Source organism: Mastigoproctus giganteus, chromosome 12 (genome assembly GCF_048544385.1).
Source record: "Mastigoproctus giganteus isolate SK-2022 chromosome 12, ASM4854438v1, whole genome shotgun sequence".
Taxonomy (NCBI): domain Eukaryota; kingdom Metazoa; phylum Arthropoda; class Arachnida; order Uropygi; family Thelyphonidae; genus Mastigoproctus; species Mastigoproctus giganteus.
Genome location: NC_143586.1, coordinates 16011443 through 16017794, shown reverse-complemented (window position 1 = coordinate 16017794; position 6352 = coordinate 16011443). Strand labels below are relative to the sequence as shown.

Here is a 6352-nt window from a genome sequence, read left to right as displayed (position 1 = left end):
AAAGTTTGGCACCAATCATACCAATTTTAAGGAAAGTTCTTAGTTTTTCATTTTGTGTACTTAATTTGTGATAATTTATGCCTGAAAGGAAACCTTCTGCCTCCTGGAATTTTGAAATTTTCTCTTTCTTTCTTTCAATCACTCTATTTACTTTATATCAAAGAGTAGTAATATCTTATTACTCTGTGTTTTATATATGGGCCAATTTTATTTTTAAAAATTTAAAATAAAACGTGGTGGGATCAAATAATGATTTTTGTGATTTTGAAATGCTATTTTTCCACGTTGAATAGATAGTTACACGCTCCTTGAAGTTATTTATGCCTTTTCCCATTTTTAGTTTCCCGCTCATTTGAAACCTTGCTACCCTCAGAACATCTTACAGTTATCAGCTGTTGCGGAAACAAACAAAAACTCTTGAGATGTGCGCAAGCATTACTTTAACCCATAAAACTCTATATTTACTAATTATGCTACTCTATGTCACCCTTCTCCTCCCTGACTGAAAGTATCCTCAATGATATTGGCAAAAACTCTTGCCCCACCTTTGTTCAAATGAACCTTGTCTCTACAAAATAGAATTCTTCTACCTACAAGTGCAGGCTACGCTGATAAAAAATTTCATCCTAAAGCCTTGCAGACCTTCAAGTCTTCAGTTAATCCACAAAGCATTCAACATAATTATAATCCTTGCTATGGTGTATGGACAGAATTGCAGCCATACAAATTCTGACAAACCTCGCGGCATTTTTTTCACCCTGGTCCTATATTTATCCAACAAATAGTCAGGTTGTGTTCGTTTAATATCGTTAGTCCCATGAATAAAAAAAATATTCTCTTTACCCTCCCTACCCCCCACTTAAAGTCTGTCAATCTGTTCAAACGGCATCGATCGTTGCTCACGGCAAACACACGCTGGTACTGGTTCACCTATCATTACTGCAAAAAATGTTAGCCGGTTCCCTGACAATAGCGTCTCCCAATAAAACTAAATCTCCTTCAACAAGAGCAGTATGCACTTGACTTGACTGAATCGCTTGGCAGGTCACGCGATAATGGAGTCTCTGATGAGCTCCCAGTTATATTTGTTTCTAGAGCAAGTAACTTTTTCTTCAGTGACTCAAATTTTTCTTGTAAGGTACCAAGTTTTAATTTGAGATCGGTATACGCTCCTTACATTGGATGCAAAGAAAAGAATCCGCAGTTGAGCTTAGTTTGTCTACTAGACCTACCTTACAATGCGTGCCACAAGCTATACAGTGTTGTTGTTGTTGTAGGGTTTTAGGCATATCAGCAACATACAGCAAGGTACATCATACAGTGTTGTAGGGTTTTAGGCATATCAGCAACATACAGCAAGGTACATCATACAGTGTTGTAGGGTTTTAGGCGTATCATATTGCGGCGTATATAATGTCTGTAAATTGCGTGCGTTCTATGGTCGATTTGCTGTTTTCTGGATGAAAAAAACCGAAAAATCAATTAACTCAGTCACGTTGTGAAAAAAATCCATAAAAGTTCCTCGCCTTATTGACGGGACTCGAACTCAGGTGTTCTCCACCCAGTGGGAGGAGGACGGTGACTATTCTGAGCAAGAGGAAGAATCCCATCAGCATTGAGCATGATCGAACCATTCAAGGCTTTATACACCTCAATCAGGTCACCTCGCAGGTGCCTAGTCTCCAAACGCTGTAATCTGCAAAACTTAAGCATTTCTTCGTAAGCGCAACCCTTTCTTCTCCTCACCAATCTTATTGCCCTTCTTTGTACTCGTTCTAGAAACTCTACGTCCTTCCTAAAATGAGGCCTCCAGACCTGTCCACAGTACTCAAGGTGTGGCCTGACCAGTGCCTTATACAAGGGGATAATCACCTCCTTATCCCTGCTAAAAAATTCCTGTATATCATTGACAAGACACCATGAGCTACTCTTGCAGACCGTCTGCACTGCTCAGAAAACTTCGTATTGAAAGTGAATCTCGTAGCGACCATTATTTAGGTAAAATTTAAACTTTTAAGAAAGATTACAAAATTTAAATTCACAATACATTACAGGATTTATATTCACAATACATTACAGAATTTAAATTAACAAAGTATTACAGTAAATTAAAACTGTTACCAAAACTTTATCCACTAGTGAAGTTAAAATTAAGCTACCGAAGTAATCCAAAAAATTTTTGCTTAGCGGAAATGCTTTAGAAAAGTTAAGAAATTACAAGTTATAGCTAAATTAATCACGACTACTTTTTTGACTTCCTTCAGTAGAATCAATATGCTAATGCTAAATTACACTTAGACAAAAATAAAATAATTTTATAAGGAGTTCAAGGACGCTTTTCCAGCGTAATTTGTTGATTTATTAATCGCTAATATTGAACCTAACGCCCTGATTGAACCGATGTCTCAGTCCAGTATGCCTTAAGGTGAGCAGATGCTTTTCTGTGTTCATTTCAACACAAATATGTTGGGCCACAAAAAACAACTCTTTCCAACTGTGAAGTAGCCTTAGAGCTCATTGAAAATAATGTACAGCAGAAATACAAAACCCTCGGTACTTTTTGAGTATAAAATCCATCATCATTTTCTACTTCCTCACCAAAAAGATTTTTGACTAATATCGATTGCTTTGATGAGATGTCATCGATTTAAAGAAGCCAGAGAAATAAAAATATCGAGGTCTGAAGACTGCATTTCTTTAGACCATTATGCTCAATCAGTCTGAGTGTTAACGTTTACTGAAATCTTATATGCTTATCTCTAGGAACAGTCTCCGAATTTTCTTCTAATGCAATTGGATTGTTCATAAAGATAGTACTGAGATTTTTCCTACATTTATAAGCGATGTGGGTCCATCAGATCAGTTCACGTTGACTATTTCATGTGCCATCTTTGAATTAAGGGGGTCAGAATGGAATAGAAATAATAAATATCCACTGCCACCTTAAATGTCGATCTTCAGGTAATTCTCCAGTGAGGTAAAGATAACTTAGTTGATTTTAATTCTTCTAAAACTCAATCCTCTCTTATATTTCATTAAAAGGATTCTTCGATCCCTATACTTATCTTCGACGACACTTGGATTTATAGACAAGATCATATATCTCTATTAGGGATTACCCTGACTTCTAATCTCCCTTGGCATAAGCACGCCACAAATATTGCTTCCTCTGCATCTAAAAAATTGGGTTTTCCCTTTTCGCTCTCGGCGTTACTCTTCTTCCAGACAGCTGCTCACTCTGTAGAAATCTTAAATTCGCCCTACCATTGAATATTGTTCCCGCATCTGGGGCGGTGCCCCCAAAACCTCTCCCAGGGTTATAGACTCCATTCAAAATAGGGCAGTTAGGTTAATTAATCCTTCTTCTTCTTCCCATCGCTAACAAAGTCTCGCCACTCTCTGTCTCATAGGCGTTCTGTTTCTGCTGCATGCCTTTTCTATAGATACTTCCATAGGCACAGTTCTTCCGGTTGGCTACTAAAATCCCCCCCCCTCTCTCTTCCAAATCAGTCCAGCTTTTCTTCTTCTTCCTCAAGTATTCCTTCAATTTCCATTTCTGGAACAACCTACCTTCACATGCATTTCCTGAAAATTACAATCTACAGAAATTCAAGTCTAATATAAATAAGAATCTTCTTTCGTCTTCTGAAACTTTGACCCACGCACGGTACTGAGTACTATAGGTTCTAATACCTCTAATTGCTCGCAGTTTTTATTAAAAAAGAAAAGAAAAGATGTCTAATAAAACATTTTAACAAATCCTACTTCTTTTTTCTTCTTCTTCTTATTATTATTAAATACAATATACAAGTACATTTTTTCTAAGGGTTGCCATTTGCACCTCCCATTTGTTTCGACCAACTTTTTGAAAGCAAGTGCTGTGTAACAGAACAAGTCTGTGATACCCGTGAACTGCGTAAATTTAGAGAAATCCTTTAAGTATTTTCGTGATTCACATTTCCACTTAAAATGCTTCTTAAATTCGCATCATTTCCTGTTGTGGCTTCTTTTCTGTTGTATTTCGTATACAGCAATTCAGAAAACCTGTTGTATTGAACTGGTTTTCTGAATTGTATTTCGTCACTGCTGGACAGAGCACCGAATGGGCAAAGATCCTCGGCTTCCTCCTTAACTGTCTGCCACTTCCTCCCTTTAACCTACTAATAATACATCCCTCCAATCCTCACTCTTTGGGCTATTTATATCCCGAAGAGCGCGGCCACACGACAAGACGACCTCCGGTTTCAATAGTAAGAGGTTAAATTTCAGTGACCTCACGTGTTAGACGTACGCGTGTTCTCCGTCTGTCCTATTTAGGACCAGGAAAAGAAGATTAATATCGTTATAGCAGTTGCTGTTAAACTAAATTTTTGTCACGTCCGGAATTTATTAATATCATCATAGCGAATTAAAGAATGGCGTTGTTTCTTGGAATAAACTCCAATGCAGGTAGATGCTGAAAATGTTGTGCGCTATCTGGTTGGCTTGCACGTTTCTGGGCAAAGATTAATTCACATCGTATCATCCATGGTTGGTCTAAAAAAAAAAAAAACCCAAAAAAACCAAGCCTATTCCTGAAATATTCAGGCCTGTTTTTAGGACCCCGAGAAAGGCCTTAAAAACGGCGATGGTCACTGAACATTGAAATTGCTGTTGATCCAAGCTCCTTCACAACCTTATTTTTAGGGCCTCTAAAATTGTTTTCTCAGGGGTTTCACACCACATTAGTCCTGCAATGTCACTTTGAAACATAGGCACACAACGTCAGAAATTTATATTTATATGTTGCGGGCAACACCTAGAAGCAACGTGGATACTATTACAGCCTAATTAGTGAAATATCCCATAAAAGTAGGAAGAGGGAGTGGGTTGCTGTCCAGAGTGAATGGCCTACGTAGGTAACTCAGTTATTATAATCATCGCCCTCCCGTTTGAGAATTAGGAGAGAGTTAATTTTACTTCGACAAATAATCATCTGTTGTTTCGCGGAAGTGCGTTATTCCACATTTTTCCAACTCTGTTTACATGGTCACAGTTGGGTAGAAAATACTCAGATTAGAATCTCGCCATTGACCCAAGAACTTTTATGCCTTTTTTCACTCCGTGGCTGAGTTAGTTGTGTCGGGCGTAGACAACAAGCAAACTTCCCCTCCCCCTTCCAAAGAAACTCGGATTTTTCGCTTAGAAAAACTGGCAATTCGATCAGAGGACACACACAGTGATGGACATAATACACATGGGCTTATAAGTTCGGGCTCGGATGGCCCTAATAAGACAGTTTTTTTGTCTAAAGTGAAGGTTCAATGGTCCTAATGGCTTCCCTAAATGTGCAATTTCATGGGAAACTTTAAGATACTGTATTATCGGGGAACTAAAAAAAAAGAAAAACTGAAGTTTTGTTGCTTTTTGCAATAATTAAGTTTCATTTCACATAATTAAGTACATCTTAAAATGTGTGAAAAGTAAAAGTTACTCGCAGTCGACAGGATTCGAACCTGTGCGGGGAGACCCCAACGGATTTCTAGTCCGTCGCCTTAACCACTCGGCCACGACTGCACTTTGAGAACCTCATATAATCATAAATGAATGCATTCAATTTTTTTAAAATTTTTTTTTTTTTTTTTTTATTGTGCAAATGGCCTGTCAATTATCTTCTCGCCAGTATAAGTTAATATAAGTATTAGCAGTGCCTTTTTTTGGACGGTAAGGCGTACCGGCACCTTTATTAATATTTGGATTCCTGTGACAGGTGGGTAAAGTGCCTGCCTGGCAATCCAAAGGTCGCGGGTTTGGATCCCGCCTCGGGCTTGGATCAAGGTACTGCAAAAACCTTGGGAGGTGCATTGTGGCCACAGAAGCCGATGCGCCAACAGCTGCCGAAAAAAACAAAAGAAAAAAAAAAGTGACATTTAGATGCGTACACTTCGAAATTTGTAATATTCCCTAAATTTTTTCACACGTTTAATTACTTTTCAAATAAGCTTAAAATTATTTAACTAAATTTGCATTTTTCACTGTCTGTTGTTAAGATATTTTTATATAAAACTTTAAAACCATTTTTAGAATTCTAAATTACTCAGTCGTACTTCTGTTTAACGAACTCCTTTTATAGCATTTTTTTTTTTTTTTTTGAATTCTCCTTAGAAATTACATTTAAAATAGTTTCCATTGAGCGAAGAAAATTTTTATATAACGAACGGCTTAGGAGAGACTTAACTGGGTACGCACTGTTCGCACTTCTGGCCTTCAGGCAACTTAGGATATTAGTGCTACTGCTAAGCAAGAATTGAGAGAGCTAAAGGGATTACCATTCTACAACTCAGGTAAAACCTATCCGACCACCTGTCCCACA

The 6352-nt window shown here is 37.7% G+C and overlaps 1 non-coding gene across 1 annotated transcript; it reads right to left on the bottom strand.

Moving 5' to 3' along the window:
- Positions 1-5474: 5474 nt before the first annotated feature.
- Positions 5475-5556, bottom strand: TRNAS-AGA (transfer RNA serine (anticodon AGA)). The gene has a single exon. It is a non-coding gene; the product is annotated as a tRNA-Ser (tRNA).
- Positions 5557-6352: the final 796 nt, after the last annotated feature.